Source organism: Schistocerca gregaria, chromosome 1 (genome assembly GCF_023897955.1).
Source record: "Schistocerca gregaria isolate iqSchGreg1 chromosome 1, iqSchGreg1.2, whole genome shotgun sequence".
In the NCBI taxonomy this organism is placed as follows: Eukaryota; Metazoa; Arthropoda; class Insecta; order Orthoptera; family Acrididae; genus Schistocerca; species Schistocerca gregaria.
Window position 1 is genome coordinate 516,583,604 of NC_064920.1, and position 18,221 is coordinate 516,601,824.

An 18,221-nucleotide genomic window follows, 5' to 3' on the forward strand; every position below is an offset into this window, starting at 1 on the left:
AAGATCTCCGGATCTGTCGCCCATTGAGCATGTTTGGGACTGGATGAAGCGTCGTCTCACGCGGTCTGCACGTCCAGCACGAACGCTGGTCCATCTGAGGCGCCAGGTGGAAATGGCATGGCAAGCCGTTCCACAGGACTACATCCAGCATCTCTACGATCGTCTCCGTGGGAGAATAGCACCCTGCATTGCTGCGAAAGGTGGGTATACACTGTACTAGTGCCGACATTGTGCATGCTCTGTTGCCTGTGTCTATGTGCCTGTGGTTCTGTCAGTGTGATGATGTGATGTATCTGACCCCAGGAATGTGTCAATAAAGTTTCCCCTTCCTGGGACAATGAATTCACGGTGTTCTTATTTCAATTTCCAGGAGTGTAGAATTCTTCATGGCTACAGTCCATCACCCCCATGAAGTAATCAATGAGTCTCTGCTTCGATTGTGGCTGAATTGTGGTTGTAGGTAAAGTGAAGTACAGGTTCAATAAATCGACTGGGACAATTGGATCAGCTGGAGCTTTTACTTTGCCTATACCAACACTACGCAGATTTTTCCATACGACAGCTAGTCTATTTCTGCTATCGGTTAACGTATGAGCAAGCCTGAGTTTTGAATTTCTGACAGCTTCACTGATTCTGCTCCCCTTCAGCTTGTAAGTAGTATGATTTTCAGGTGTGGGGCCTAATTTGTGTGCCGTATGTGCAGCGACTCTGAGATTTATGAGTTCTTAAAGTTCTTCAGTTAGCCAAGGTGCAAGTTACCTTCTTACTTTCACAGTCTTTAGGGCTGCGTATTTGTCGTTTGAGTAAGTTTGTTTATAAATCGATGACGTTATTCGTTTAGAAGATGTCACCCAAACTATATCTTGAACCCCAGCTGATAATTCAAATAAATTGATGTGTCTGAAGTCTCAGTAAGCAGTCAGCTGCTGTTTCTTTCTGGGACATAGCATTAAAGTTGTCACGGGTGGACAGGACGCGTGCAGATATTTGAGAGGCACGAATTGCAGTATTGTAAGTAAGATGCTTTACATAGAATTCGTGTAAATACACTCCTGGAAATGGAAAAAAGAACACATTGACACCGGTGTGTCAGACCCACCATACTTGCTCCGGACACTGCGAGAGGGCTGTACAAGCAATGATCACACGCACGGCACAGCGGACACACCAGGAACCGCGGTGTAGGCCGTCGAATGGCGCTAGCTGCGCAGCATTTGTGCACCGCCGCCGACAGTGTCAGCCAGTTTGCCGTGGCATACGGAGCTCCATCGCAGTCTTTAACACTGGTTGCATGCCGCGACAGCGTGGACGTGAACCGTATGTGCAGTTGACGGACTTTGAGCGAGGGCGTATAGTGGGCATGCGGGAGGCCGGGTGGACGTACCGCCGAATTGCTCAACACGTGGGGCGTGAGGTCTCCACAGTACATCGATGTTGTCGCCAGTGGTCGGCCGAAGGTGCACGTGCCCGTCGACCTGGGATCGGACCGCAGCGACACGGATGCACGCCAAGACCGTAGGATCCTACGCAGTGCCGTAGGGGACCGCACTGCCACTTCCCAGCAAATTAGGGACACTGTTGCTCCTGGGGTATCGGCGAGGACCAAGCGCAACCGTCTCCATGAAGCTGGGCTACGGTCCCGCACACCGTTAGGCCGTCTTCCGCTCACGCCCCAACATCGTGCAGCCCGCCTCCAGTGGTGTCGCGACAGGCGTGAATGGAGGGACGAATGGAGACGTGTCGTCTTCAGCGATGAGAGTCGTTTCTGCCTTGGTGCCAATGATGGTCGTATGCGTGTTTGGCGCCGTGCAGGTGAGCGCCACAATCGGGACTGCATACGACCGAGGCACACAGGGCCAACACCCGGCATCATGGTGTGGGGAGCGATGTCCTACACTGGCCGTACACCTCTGGTGATCGTCGAGGGGACACTGAATAGTGCACGGTACATCCAAACCGTCATCGAACCCATCGTTCTACCATTCCTAGACCGGCAAGGGAACTTGCTGTTCCAACAGGACAATGCACGTCCGCATGTATCCCGTGCCACCCAACGTGCTCTAGAAGGTGTAAGTCAACTACCCTGGCCAGCAAGATCTCCGGATCTGTCCCCCATTGAGCATATTTGGGGCCGGGTGGAAATGGCGTGGCAAGCCGTTCCACAGAACTACATCCAGCATCTCTACGAAGGTCTCTATGGGAGAATAGCAGCCTGCATTGCTGCGAAAGGTGGATATACACTGTACTAGTGCCGACATTGTGCATGCTCTGTTGCCTGTGCCTATGTGCCTGTGGTTCTGTCAGTGTGATCATGTGATGTATCTGGCCCCAGGAATGTGTCAATAAAGTTTGCCCTTCCTTGGACAATGAATTCACGGTGTTCTTATTTCAATTTCCAGGAGTGTACATCTATGGGAGTGTGGCTAGGCTTACTGTTTGGAGAAGCTGAAATAGCGACACGTTTGAAGAAGAAAACATCAGTTTAAATTTCACATTTGATGGACTTTTGAATAGAAAATTTCTGTTCTTGTTAGCAACTGTAATTATATGCTCCTATATCGATTAAAACTTGAAAGGAAAGTTCCGAAGCAGGCAAACCCACCTACTTCATAAGAAGATCGTAGGGGCAAATAAGGGCGCTATCTTTTAAGGGATATGATTTCTATGAACGGATATTCCAATTCTTTATTTTCTTTATTCTGATAACGCCTCTGATTATTTTTTCTCGGCACTGTAAACAGGCGGAAAGATGCTGTATGTTTTATAATTCGCGTACGGGCTTTGTGAATGAGTGGCGGAGATGGCAACACTATATGGGACACACAACTCTAGCGGCAGCAGTGGGAACGAAGACTGGTTTTGAAAATTGCGAAAAGTTACGTGCAGATACGTACCACGATTTCTGAGGGCGACCAAGTTTCAGTTTTCGTGTGATTAGTTTGTGATAAAAAATAATCGGAGCTGTTATAACTTGAATGCGCATCGTAAAGCAAACAATGAACTTTTTTGGGCGCAAATTGTTAGTGCTCACTAGTGACATTCGTAAAGATTGAAAAACTACCCGAAATTTGTCAGACTGTTTTCACTCATGTGTAAGACAATATTAATGCTGATTAGTGTGTTCACCACAACACCTAAATATAAGATATAAATGAAAGAAGGAACGCCAGTTAGTATGAACTGTTTTAGTAAGACAAAGGAGTCCAGATCGTTACGAATTAGCAAAATACTATGCGCATTCGGCCGCGAAACGGTCTGTGTCAGCGTTCAGACCAGTCACACTGGATTACTGTGCTTGACCTACCATGAAAGTGTGCAAATTTAGCAATGCCTGAAGAGTCATAACGAAATTCAGTTAAAAATAATTCAGCGCCACACTTAAGTCAATTCAGTTATTGACAAAAGAGGAAAAATTAGGCGGTAAGAAACATGAAATTGTACAAGAGTTTCATATTGACATCCACAGAGCTTATACTTAAAGTAAAATCAGTTCAATCTTTCAATAATCAAAAGTAAACTGCTTTCTCTAAATTTTGCATTACGTTACACTGAGGTTACTGAAATTAATTTTTTTTTTACATAACTGAGTTGAAGTTAAGCCAGTCATTTATTTAACCAATAATCTCATTTAACGTTAATTTCAAAATTTAGTATTTCAGAAGAAGTAACTGCAAACGAAGTGCTTTCTGATCAGTTATTTTCTCGTGTACTGTTGTGCTGTGGAAAAGCTTGGCAAGTTCTTGTTGCCACGCCAATGAATATTTTCTTAAATTTTTTTGCCATTACCTTTCTCAAGATTCTGGAGAATCTTTGCCCTAAGGGTTTGCCAACCATTTAAATATCCCTTTTTTTTTAGTTAGTCAGTGTTTTCATTCGTTATCAATGACTTTCGTAGTAAATATTACGTGGTACGCTTTCCCCCCCCCCCCCTCCCCCCTCCCCATATGCAGTTCGTGAGTGATTGCATTATCCGCCCATTTCAAAATTATCACCAGTATTTAGGTTAAGTTTAGAATAGATTCTTCCTTCAGAATAGTCTGTTGTACACCTTCCTCCAACTAACCGGTGCTATTTTCCTTTGATAACGATAGCCTTCTTCACTGTTAAATTTTATTAGGCATATGCGATCACGGTCCGTTATATCGCAATCCAGTAGGCCAATTAGGGAGGAGGAGGTTACAGTTTTAAGGCCTATTAATTTTGAGTGGTAAATGTTCCATTGATGTGATATTTACCGAACAATAAAAAGGATTTGTAATAAAAAGAATTTTGAAAAAAAAATAAAAAAAACAGGCAAATGCTTTGCAGAATGAGTAATGAATGATATTCGAAGTCATTTACAGCAATTGAGGTGCTGACTGAAAAATCACAGTTCAGTGTTTAAGTTAGGATCTTAGAATTTTAAATAGTGCTGGAGGATATTTGTTTGATGGATTATGTAGATCGTGCAGTCATTTGATGTACATGTTTTTGACCATCATTAAAAGACACATCTATTGTTTGACTATCTAATTTATTTCTTGCTTTTTAACAAATCAGTTCAATGAACATTTGATAGTTTTTCTCATTTTTTTCTTTAGTATGTCATGCAGTTCATTTATCCTGTTTCCCTTTGCGGACACTCTATTTAAGAAAGGATGCACTATATAAATAAGAATTAACTGATGTCAAACCTTACCAATCAGACTTAGAATTTTCAAAATAAAGTTCAGTACATGGTAAATCATATGCTGCTGGAGGGTGTAAACAGCAATTTCGATAGTCTGCAGAGCTGAAAGTGGCAACTGAGAGGCAGCGCTAGCAGAGGGCATGTCATATACTTTCACAAATGACGTGCGGACCATTTATATCTACAAACATTATCTCAGAGTATGAAATATCATTTCACAACAGTACAATGTTTTAGCATATATTATAGTTCAATAGTAAAGATGGAACATCCTTTCAATAAATATTCAGCATGTTTCTTTAACAAGTAAATGAACCTGTCTGACACATTAAAACTTTGCACTCAGGCGTTCACCATTTGATGAAAGAAGTCATTTTCCTGTGCACGGCTGTGTTTCACTTTTGTGTTAAAGTCAGGAAATTGAAGAAAGGAATTTTATACATGTGAATTGTAAGGGATTACTCAGGTAATTTATGACTCATGTTAACAAAAGCAGTGCGTTGAATTTGGTTCGTTATTGGGAGCCATGGTTATCGTGTTTCTCATTCCTACCTCCGTGCATTACCGCTTGGGCCCGGGAAACGGGATATTCGTGAAATTCTCCTGTTACAGATTCCTCTCCGTCACATCGACAACTAAGCCCTGTGCTTCACATTCCCGTGAACTAAAGGACGAATAGAAAGGTCTCCTCTTTATTGATGGAGGAGCTGCCAATCCGACAGTTCCCTGGCTGTATCCTCACGTCATCCAGCGCTCTTCCAATTTGAGCGATTTCCACTTTTGTCTGCAAATATTTTAATTAATGGCCGGAAAGTAACGATACATCTACTCCACATGTCTTGTCCTCTTGCGTTGATGTACACACATCAAAAAAAGTTTTGCATCACCCCGTTTCGCAGAACCCCTGAAGATAGACTATCGATATTGTATCACAGATACAGTCCCTTTGATTTTTCAGAGATGTCACTAAACTGGCCCAAAGATGTAAACAACCATGCATGGGAAGAACCTATTAGACGGAGGGGGTCCGACAACCGATCATTTCCAGTAATTCCACCATTCCTAGACAGTCATTACCGCGGTTTCATCACGTCCGCACTGTTGCTTTGTGCCAGGAAGGGCTCTCAACAAGGGAAGTGTCCAGGCATCTCGGAGTGAACCAAAGCAGTGTTGTTCGGACATGGAGGAGATACAGAGAGACAGGAACTGTCGATGACATGCCTCGCTCAGGAAGCCCAAGAACTACTACTGCACTGGATCCCCGCTACATACGGATTATGGCTCGTAAGAATCGTGACAGCAACGCCAACATGCTGAATAATGCTTTTCTTGCACCCACAGGACGTAATGTTACAACTCAAAGGTGTGCAATAGGCTGTATGGCTGCATGGTGCGCAGCTTCACTCCTGACGTCCATGGCGAGGTCCATCTTCGCAACCACAACATCATGCAGCGCGGTACAGATGGGCCCAACAACATGTCGAATGGACCGCTCAGGATTGGAATCACATTGTCTTCACCGACAAGTGTCGCATATGCCTTCAACCAGACAATCGTTGGAGACGTGCTTGGAGGCAACCCGGTCAGGCTGAACACTTTAGACACACCGTCCAGCGAGTGGAGGTTCCCTGCTGTTTTGGGGTGGCATTATGTGGGGCCGACGTACGACGCTGGTGGTCATGGAAGGTGCCGCAACGGCTGTACGATACGTGAATGCCATCCTGCGACCGATAGTGCAACTATATTGGCAGCATATTGGCGAGGCATTCGTCTTCGTAGACGACAATTAGCGCTCAATCGTGCACATCTTGTGAATGACTTCCTTTAGGATAACGACATTGCTCGACTAGAGTGGTCAGCATGAACTCTATAGAACATGCCTGCGAAAGACTGAAATGGGCTGTTTATGGACGATGTGACCCACCAACATCTCTGAGGGATCTACGCCGAATCGCTGTTGAGGAGTGGGACAATGTGGACCAACAGTGCCTTGGTGAACCAGTGGATAGAATGCCACGACGAATACATAAAGGACCAGCTACTAGGTATAAGAGGTACCGGTGTGTACAGAAATCTGGACCACCTCTGAAGGTCTCGCTGTATGGTGGTTCAGCATGCTATGTGTAGTTTTCATGAGCAATAAAAAGATCGTAAGTAATGATAATATTGATCACTATTTCAATTTTCTGTACACGTTCCGGAACTCTCGGAACCGATGTGATGCAAAACTTGTTTTAATGTTTGTATTTCTGTGTGCACTTCGACTAATCCGTGAAAGGAGGAAGTACTAAAATGTTCCGGAAAACTCAGGAATACAGAAATACAAGTCACTGAGGAATTAAATAAATAGGAAGTGCAGGGAAGCTAAGACGAAATGGCTGTAGGAAAAGTGTGCATTGAAAAAGAAATGATTGTCGGAAGGAGAGACTCAGCATACACGAAAGTCAAAACAACCTTCGGTGACATTAAAAGCAAGGGTGACAGCATTAAAAGTGCAGCGGGAATTCCACTGTTAAATGCAGAGGAGACAGCGGATAGGTGGAAAGAATACATAGAAACCCTCTATGAGGGGGAAGATTTCTCTTACGTGATAGAAAAAGAAACAGAAGTCGATTTAGAAGAGATGTGGGAACCGGTATTGGAATCAGAATTTAAATGAGTTGTGAAGATCAAATAAGGCAGAAGGGATAGTTAACATTCCATTCGAATTTCTAAAATCATTGGGGGAAAGTGGCAACAAAACGACTATCCACGTTGATGTGTAGAATTTAGTCTGACACATACCATCTGATTGTCGGAAAAGCATCATCCACACGATTCCGAAGACAACAAGAACTGACAAGGGCGAGAATTACCGCAGAATCAGCTTAACTGCTCATGAATCCAAGTTGCTTACAATAATAATATACAGAAGAATGAAAAACAAAATTGAGGATTCGCTAGATGACGATCAGTTTGGCTTAAGGAAAGGTAAGGGCCCTAGAGAGGCAGTTCTGACGTTGAGGTTAAGCAAGAGTAAATAAAAATCAAGACACATTCATAGGATTTGTTCGACAATGTAAAATGGTGAAAGATGTTCGAAACTCCGAAAAAATTGGAGTAATCCATAGGGAGAGACGGGTCATATACAATATGTAGAAGTGCCAAGAGGGAATAATAAGACGACCAAGCACGAAGTGCTCGTATAAAAAATGGTGTAAGACAAGGTGTAGCCTTTCGGCCGTACTGTTCAATCTATACACCGAGGAAGCAATGATGAAAATAAAAGAAAGGTTCAGGAATGGAATTAAAATTCAAGGTGAAAGGATATCAATAATTCGATTCGCTGATGACATTTCTATCTTGAGTGAAAGTGAAGAAGAATTACATGATCTGCTGAACGGAGTGAACAGTCTAATGAGAACGAAGTATGGATTGAGAGTGAATCGAAGAAAGACGAAGATAATGAGAAGTAGTAGAAATGAGAACAGCGAGAAACTAACATCAGCATTGATGTAGAAGTTAAAGAATTCTGCTACCTTGGCAGTAAAATAACCAATGACGGACGGAAACAAGGAGGACAAGGAAAGCAGTCTAGGTATGGAAAAGGTCATTCCTGGCCAAGAGAAGTCTACTAACATCAAATATTGCCCTTAATTTGTGGAAGAAATTTCTGAGAATTTACGTCTGGAGTACAGCATTGTATTATAGTGAAACATGGATTGTGGGAAAAGCGGAACAGAAGAGAACCTAAGCATTTCATATATGGTGCTCCAGACGAATGTTGAAAAATTGGTGGACTGATGAGGTAAGAAATGAGGAGGCTCTGCGCAGAATAGGAGAGGAATGGAACATGTAGAAAACAATAATAAAGAGAAGGGATAGGATGATACGATATCTGTTAAGACGTGAGGGAATGACTTCCATGGTGCTAGAGGGAGCTATAGAGGGTAAAACTATAGAGGAAGACAAAGGCTGGAACACATCCAGCAAATAACTTAGAACGTAGATTGCCTTTCGCGACCATTTCTCTTGCCAGTCCAAAGAATTGATAATACTTAATAGCTCCTTGCAGCGATGCCTGTCTTTACAAAATTCCTCCCAGCTGGGTTTCGCCAACTCCGCATTTGTAAACACTGCGCTGACAGCAAAACCACGTTCGTGATAAACACTAACCTGTTGATGCTACGTACTGATGTGCTTGATGCTAGTACTGTAGAGCAATGAGTCGCATGTCAACACAAGCACCGAAGTCAACATTATCATCTTCAATTGGGCCAACTGGCGGTGAATCGAGGAAGTACAGTACGTACTGACTAAACTAAAAGGAGCTCTAACATGGAAATTAAGCGTTTCCGGACACATGTCCACACAACATCTTTTCTTTATTTGTGTGTGAGGAATGTTTCCTGAAAGTTTGGCGGTACCTTTTTGTAACACCCTGTATATCAAAGCAAAAAACAAGTCATGATAATCTTTAATACTTCGTTTCCTGATATAAACAGACGTATGTTATTTAATTAACCCCTTTTGATAAACGAAACTCTTAAACATCGGTTACTTAATGGGTCCAATACCAAAATACACTCCTGGAAATTGAAATAAGAACACTGTGAATTCATTGTCCCACGAAGGGGAAACTTTATTGACACATTCCTGGGGTCAGATACATCACATGATCACACTGACAGAACCACAGGCACATAGACACAGGCAACAGAGCATGCACAATGTCGGCACTAGTACAGTGTATATCCACCTTTCGCAGCAATGCACGCTGCTATTCACCCATGGAGACGATCGTAGAGATGCTGGATGTAGTCCTGTGGAACGGCTTGCCATGCCATTTCCACCTGGCGTCTCAGTTGGACCAGCGTTCGTGCTGGACGTACAGACCGCGTAAGACGACGCTTCATCCAGTCCCAAACATGCTCAATGGGGGACAGATCCGGAGATCTTGCTGGCCAGGGTAGTTGACTTACACCTTCTAGAGCACGTTGTCCTGTTGGAACAGCAAGTTCCCTTGCCGGTCTAGGAATGGTAGAACGATGGGTTCGATGACGGTTTGGATGTACCGTGCACTATTCAGTGTCCCCTCGACGATCACCAGAGGTGTACGGCCAGTGTAGGACATCGCTCCCCACACCATGATGCCGGGTGTTGGCCCTGTGTGCCTCGGTCGTATGCAGTCCCGATTGTGGCGCTCACCTGCACGGCGCCAAACACGCATACGACCATCATTGGCACCAAGGCAGAAGCGACTCTCATCGCTGAAGACGACACGTCTCCATTCTTCCCTCCATTCACGCCTGTCGCGACACCACTGGAGGCGGGCTGCACGATTTTGCGGCGTGAGCGGAAGACGGCCTAACGGTGTGCGGGACCGTAGCCCAGCTTCATGGAGACGGTTGCGAATGGTCCTCGCCGATACCCCAGGAGCAACAGTGTCCCTAATTTGCTGGGAAGTGGCGGTGCGGTCCCCTACGGCACTGCGTAGGATCCTACGGTCTTGGCGTGCATCCGTGCGTCGCTGCGGTCCGGTCCCAGGTCGACGGGCACGTGCACCTTCGGCCGACCACTGGCGACAACATCGATGTACTGTGGAGACCTCACGCCCCACGTGTTGAGCAATTCGGCGGTATGTCCACCCGGCCTCCCGCATGCCCACTATACGCCCTCGCTCAAAGTCCGTCAAGTGCACATACGGTTCACGTCCACGCTGTCGCGGCATGCTACCAGTGTTAAAGACTGCGATGGAGCTCCGTATGCCACGGCAAACTGGCTGACACTGACGGCGGCGGTGCACAAATGCTGCGCAGCTAGCGCCATTCGACGGCCAACACCGCGGTTCCTGGTGTGTCCGCTGTGCCGTGCGTGTGATCATTGCTTGTACAGCCCTCTCGCAGTGTCCGGAGCAAGTATGGTCGGTCTGACACACCGGTGTCAATGTGTTCTTTTTTCCATTTCCAGGAGTGTAGTTTAGTTAACTCTTTACACAAATGCAGTAAGTTCAATATCCAAAGTTTAATCTTTACGTTTATAATGCAAAAATCCCAAGCATTATTAAAAAAAATTGGCCATTCAAACAGCGCCATGGGCAAACCAGTTAACATCTCATGAATAATGAGGGTGAATACATTAAAGAATTAAAAAGAAACGTACTATAACATCAAATACACACCCGTCCAGGAACCGCCCCCGCAACACTGAGCCCCAGATGGCACAGGTGAGCCTCCACTGGGTGCCAGTGAACAAATAAGTCTACACAACGGACGCGTAACAAGAAGAATATACACTTTCTAAAACAGAGAGACACCAATCAGTTTCAAGGCTGATAACACTCTTAAAGCCACAAGACTCAAACACATACATATTGCCCCAACAACCTTGCACTTGAACCAGCATCTGTAGTTAATACACTTATTAATGCACGGTGAAAATATTTGCACAGTTACACTTGCTGATAGCCTACACTTAGCTTTTGCCTTGAATGAGAACCTTAATTTCAAGGGTACAATTACTGACGCAAAAAATATCTACGCAGGTATTTTTCTAGCTACGAGCCTCTTTCCCTTAGAAAACATGAGCATCGAATGCTTCAAAAAACAGTCATTCCAGACATAAAAGGTACTGTATAATTAAACTGATTACCGATAAACAGTTTCCCTTACTACGATCATTGGCCTGCTTCGAGAAAATCAACACAATATTCAGTGGTAAAGTGAGATGTGCTACGCCTTTAAAACATAAGTACCGATGCCAGTGTACGGACGTCGGGAAGCAACCGCCTTTAGAAGTCTAAAGCGTTAATAACTCTCATTAGTTCCAATTTCGGCTCAGCAAACTATAACTACCGGCAAGGACGGAAAGATGGCAACTTCATCTAGGATAATAGCTCACAACCACACTTAATTGATGACCAGGTACCACTCTGTCAAGAAATTCGGAGCACAGTTTAACAAGGATGCTCACCGGTTCTAAAACTGAAATCTGTGTGTGCTGGCGCACCCATAGGTGAGTTACAGGGAATAGACAGGCACGTACTAATTTGCTCGATCGTGCCCAGACATACCATCGTCGGTGACAATCCTGGTGTGTTCCTCAAATGTGCTTGCCCATACACCGAACAGCAAATCGCTCTTAACACGTTGCTCTGTCCTGCCCGCTCACGTTCCGTGGTGGCATGCCGAGGCCCACGAGAAAGAGAAGTCTTTCTCGTCGACCTCGGTGGCATGCGCTGGCCCTTTAATTTCCGCATTTGGGCGCGAGGCGCCCTCCTGTCACGGAACCCGCAACTCAGCGCCGCGCAAAGGAACACTCTGAGCAGGAGAATCCACACAGCAATGCCACTGCCGTTCGAGACCTCTTTCTCCATAGTTCTCTAATATGTTTATCGTGTCTTCTTCGTCGACTGACATTAAACCACAGTCCTTTCTTTCTCTACATAGTGTGTTATGAAACCCGTTACACAGGCATTTTTTAACCTAGTAACTTCTCCCTAGCACCCAGCGTGGACTTCGCAAACACTGAATATACGAAACTAAACTCACTCTTTTGGAAGCCTAAGCTCCACTGATGGATACAACCCAACTGATTCAGCAATTACTTGTCCTTCGACAAACTTTTGTATTAGAACAATGCCGACCACTGTTTCTCTTCGTGGCGAGTTTGTGTTGCAGCATTTGCTTGCTGAATCTCGGATCCTCCATTACGTGAGTGTAATGTTTCCAGATCTCTGAGATCATATCGTTTAAGGAAGAGACATTCAATTCTCTCCGAATATTTCCAATTCTGACATGATCCAATCCGGACACTCCAAAAGTGTTTCTCAAGAATGTCATGTAGGATGACTGATCTTTAGCTGAGGGAGTTAGCGAGGAAATGATTTCTGAAAGGAATCTTACACACAAAGCAAGCATCCTGTTGTCCTTGGTGAAGCGGACCCGAGACTGACGGATAACCGAAAATATTGGCCAAAATTAGCATGTGCTCCAGTTGAAAGGCTGAAGTTGTGTTGCTATGTTCACGACTACAATCCAGTTTCATCAGATTTGGAAATCTGTTTCGGGAGAAAACTGAGACATGACTGATGAATTCACCGAAAAAACCACCTGCTGAGACTTTGTTAGCACTAAATTTTTCTCGCCCAGCTGAACAGCAGTTTCTCGAGTTTCCTAGCAATGTTTTAATTAAGGAAGATATCCTGATGAAACGTAAATTTTTCCTTCGATCATTAGAAGTTCGCGGAAATCCCTTTTTTTTTCTCTTTCAACATCTGACTTTATACGGGAATTCCTTGTGCTCTCTTCTAGTGGAATCTCAAGTGAAGTGCTTCCGTGTAGTTTTGTGTTAAGTTGAAGTTTTCAGTCCCTTACATTGTGATCTTTCGGCTTGGCTGTCAGCTCTGGTTGCAAAATTTATAAGACCTTTTTTGTTTTTCTTTTCGTTGATTGTATGTCTATCGCTTACTGCTTAGAATGATTCACTGCAGATTCATACTTATCTAATTTTTCTAAAACTTCTACTTTGTTTTCGATCCTTAGAACTGCACGTTTATGTTCATCTGTCATCTTCCGAAGGCAAATAAACTTGAATTCGCCCATTCAAGCAAATACAGTGATATTCGGTTCCAAATTCCTAACAGTCGTAGATGGATTTACGCATTTTTTTTTTTCGAATCGTGTGTGAAACGCAAGCACGAGTCTGACCATGAAGCGAAGTTTTTAAAGGAGAGAATGTCCTATAGATGTCTTCACGTCGCTTAGTGGAAACCTACGAAGATTACTTAAGTTACAGCTGTTACTGCAAAGTTAGCCGCTGGTAAGACGGAAGCAGAATGTTTGTGCAGTTTTGCAGAAAACCTGGAAGATCATAGTGCCACAGTCTCAACAACTCATCTACGTTCTTTAATTTTCTATTTTACAAGCTTCGGTATTACTGAGATCTATCGGAGGCTGGAAACATACGATAAGTAATGCTTTCCTCCGTCGATGTTTAACAGGACACTTTCATTTCTCAGCTTAGACCAAGAATTCTGAATGGTACCGTGTCAGAAGAAAACGTAAATCATTTTCTGTTACTATAGCCCTTGAGAGAATTGGAAATTATCTACTTCCAGCCCCAAGGGAAAGAGTTAGACAGACAATAGACAAGAAATCAGTCACAGAGTTATTAAAAGTACAAGGGTGGAGTTCCCGCACATAGCTGAAGACGAAACGGAAAATAAAGGAGAGACTGTGGGATTGACGCCAGACTAGGCTTCCAGTGGTAAAACATGAGTCTTCGCTTAACGGTGTATCCCTAACGAAAATATTTGTTCCAATAAGAATAAATCAGAGGTAGATTTGTATTTTTTTCGAGAATGGCTGAATTGTGCACCTATAAAACGCACCCAATAACCGATGCTTGCTGTATCTCCAGTCAGATTTTTATGTGATATCAGTCTGGCAACGATCTCTTCATACAGAGAAACATGGAATTATTCACTTCGCGAAGGTATCAATCAAATCGGCAAACTGTATTAAGTCACTCAGTCGTTGCTGCATTACTTTTAGGCAGAGCTAATCACTCGCAGTTCAGAATTTTTATTTATGCACGCTAGAGAGTGGAGTGAAGTGTGACGTAGATGTTAGGTTGTGTCGGAAAGTAGTCTGTAAACAAGAAAACTGTATAATTTGCACCTTTCGGTGGACGTTTCATGATGTCATTTTTTTGAATATGTGAAAGTCGAGTAGCTTTAAGTCTACAGGAAATTCAAGTAGGCCATTTCTTATTTGTTTATTCATCAAGGGATAATTAAATTCTAAGACAACTGTTTTTTCTTTATTGTACCGGTATCCACCCTGAGAACAGAAACAAGGTATTTTGCAACTACACTCCTGGAAATGGAAAAAAGAACACATTGACACCGGTGTGTCAGACCCACCATACTTGATCCGGACACTGCGAGAGGGCTGTACAAGCAATGATCACATGCGCGGCACAGCGGACACACCAGGAACCGCGGTGTTGGCCGTCGAATGGAGCTAGCTGCGCAGCATTTGTGCACCGCCGCCGTCAGTGTCAGCCAGTTTGCCGTGGCATACGGAGCTCCATCGCAGTCTTTAACACTGGTAGCATGCCGCGACAGCGTGGACGTGAACTGTATGTGCAGTTGACGGACTTTGAGCGAGGGCGTATAGTGGGCATGCGGGAGGCCGGGTGGACGTACCGCCGAATTGCTCAACACGTGGGGCGTGAGGTCTCCACAGTACATCGATGTTGTCGCCAGTGGTCGGCGGAAGGTGCACGTGCCCGTCGACCTGGGACCGGACCACAGCGACGCACGGATGCACGCCAAGACCGTAGGATCCTACGCAGTGCCGTAGGGGACCGCACCGCCACTTCCCAGCAAATTAGGGACACTGTTGCTCCTTGGGTATCGGCGAGGACCATTCGCAACAGTCTCCATGATGCTGGGCTACGGTCCCGCACACCGTTAGGCCGTCTTCCGCTCACGCCCCAACATCGTGCAGCCCGCCTCCAGTGGTGTCGCGACAGGCGTGAATGGAGGGACGAATGGAGACGTGTCGTCTTCAGCGATGAGTGTCGCTTCTGCCTTGGTGCCAATGATGGTCGTATGCGTGTTTGGCGCCGTGCAGGTGAGCGCCACAATCAGGACTGCATACGACCGAGGCACAAAGGGCCAACACCCGGCATCATGGTGTGGGGAGCGATGTCCTACACTGGCCGTACACCTCTGGTGATCGTCGAGGGGACACTGAATAGTGCACGGTACATCCAAACCGTCATCGAACCCATCGTTCTACCATTCCTAGACCGGCAAGGGAACTTGCTGTTCCAACAGGACAATGCACGTCCGCACGTATCCCGTGCCACCCAACGTGCTCTAGAAGACGTAAGTCAACTACCCTGGCCAGCAAGATCTCCGGATATATCCCCCATTGAGCATGTTTGGGACTGGATGAAGCGTCGTCTCACGCGTTCTGCACGTCCAGCACGAACGCTGGTCCAACTGAGGCGCCAGGTGGAAATGGCATGGCAAGCGGTTCCACAGGAGTACATCCAGCATCTCTACGATCGTCTCCATGGGAGAATAGCAGCCTGCATTGCTGCGAAATGTGGATATACACTGTACTAGTGCCGACATTGTGCATGCTCTGTTGCCTGTGTCTATGTGCCTGTGGTTCTGTCAGTGTGATCATGTGATGTATCTGACCCCAGGAATGTGTCAATAAAGTTTCCCCTTCCTGGGACAATGAATTCACGGTGTTCTTATTTCAATTTCCAGGAGTGTATATACTGAGAACAACGAAGGAACTAATCGATAAAGCGTCTCATCATTATCTAGATTTTGTTCGGTTTTCTGTAGCTACCTCGGTAGGATAGAAGGTTGCATCCAGAGGAGTGAGTACCTGGGAACACACGATGTTTTCTGGTAGATACGTAGGTCTAGTGACTGATTTTAGAGCCACATGAAGGAATGCGCACTAGAGACCGACACAAGCAGTTTCCGACATTTTCTACAGTTTTTGTTTTATTTTGCTCAGAATTCGTAAATATTTCACGTTTTAACTTTTAAGCGCTGTATAATATATTAAACATCTATGGAATAGAAGTTATTGTTAATACATCAGGTAGAGGAGTTTATGGCAAGTAATCTAATATGAAAGTAACTCTTTCCGTTACGCTTTCATAACTAAATAGCTGAACCGATTTTGATAAAATTTGGTATGGAGATAGGTTGAACGCTGAGGAAAAACATAGGCTGCTTTAGAAAGTGTGCAGTACAACATACTTATTGTTTTGAAGAATATAACGTGAAATCATCATCATCATCCTGGACAGTTTCCAGCCTCTGGCCAGATCTGCTTGTAACATAAGCCTCTCCATCGTCTTCTGTCTTGCCACCATCTCTCCGTCTTCCCCTTGGTCCAGTTTTCTCCTTTCTTCTGGACGCATTCCTCCACTCCTTTCAGCCATCTGTCCCTCGGTCTTCCTCTTGGTCTTTTTTCCTTCCAGTTTCATCTCGTGTATCCTGAGTATCCTCTTCTCATCCATTCGTTTTACATGGCCATACCATCTGAGCCGTGATTTCTCTATCTCTTCCTGTAATGACCCGACCTTCATTAACTCTCTGATTCTCTCATTTCTTAACTTGTGTACCTTTGTCACTCCAGTACTATTCCTCAAGAATTTCATCTCGCGAGCTTGTACTTTGCTTTTCTCTGTTCCTTTCATATCTCAGGTTTCGGATGCATATGTCAGGATCGGGACATGGTATGACTGGTATATGGCCTTTTTACTGATTTGGGGTACATCCTTGCTCTACATCAGGCTTCTGACGCTCTTCCGAAATGCTTCTGCTTATTTCCCCCTCTCGTGTTTTTGTCTTTTTTTCCATCTTACTGTATCAGGCTTCCTAGGTATTTGAAACTGTCCACTCTCCTTAATCGTTCCCTACCAATTGTTATCCCAGTTGGTTCTCTCTCCTTCGTTCTTGTTGTGATACTCATCTCACTCTTACTTATGCTAAATTTCATCCTACATTCTAGTACTGTTCGTTCCCATACGGCCAAATGCTCTCATACTTCCTCTTTCTTATTCCCCCAAATCATCAGATCATCTGCAATCATAATAGATTTCATCTTTCCTTCACCAATTACTTGTGCTACTGTACCATTATATCATCCGTCACTACAGTGAAGAGTAATGGTGAAAAGTGCACTTCCCTGCCTCAAGCCATTCTTCTGTTCATTCCAAGCTGATCTCTCTCCTCCCACTTTCACACAACTAACGCTTCCATGGTACATTTCCCTTGTCCTCCAAATAATCTGTTTTGCTACGCCTCTGTTCTCCAGGGCTTTGCTTCTACGTACACTATCATACGCTTTTTCGATGTCCAGGGAGGTCATTAGTGGATCTATTCCATATTCACAATGTTTTTCCTGCAGTTGTCTTACAGCAAAAATTAGATCCACCGTGGACCTTCCTGTTGTCAAGCCATGTTGTTCTTCTCTCATCCCTCCTTCTAATTTTGCCCGAATTCGTGCTTCCATAATTTTCTAGTAAATTATATATATTAATATAACGCGAAATACGGGACAATAATTACTCTTTGAAAAAGTTATTTATTCTTTTACTTTTGAACATAATCATACTTGTGAAAATGCTTTTGTTGTTTGAAATGTTCTAAATAATATGATTCACGTAATGAACATAATGGTTATACAATCCTCTACGTGTTTAATCCATATTTTCATACTAATATCACCCACAAGCCCATCACATATTAGCCACAAGCCCATCACATATTAGCCACTGAGCGTCATGCATCTCTCACAATCTTTTTGTTGTGTTCAAATTTGCGTGAACAGCTTGTGGTCAAGCGGTTTTTTTTTTTTTTTTTGCTCGATGGATGTGTGCGCTGCCCTCCTTATCATTTTATCATCATAAATTTTCGAGTCATCGAAGTGACGTCAAATAGAAAGTCCTGCACCAAGCTCCCGAACACCCCAACTGGGGTCTCCTGCGCAATAACGTCATGAGCATATTACATTTCATTTTACTTATA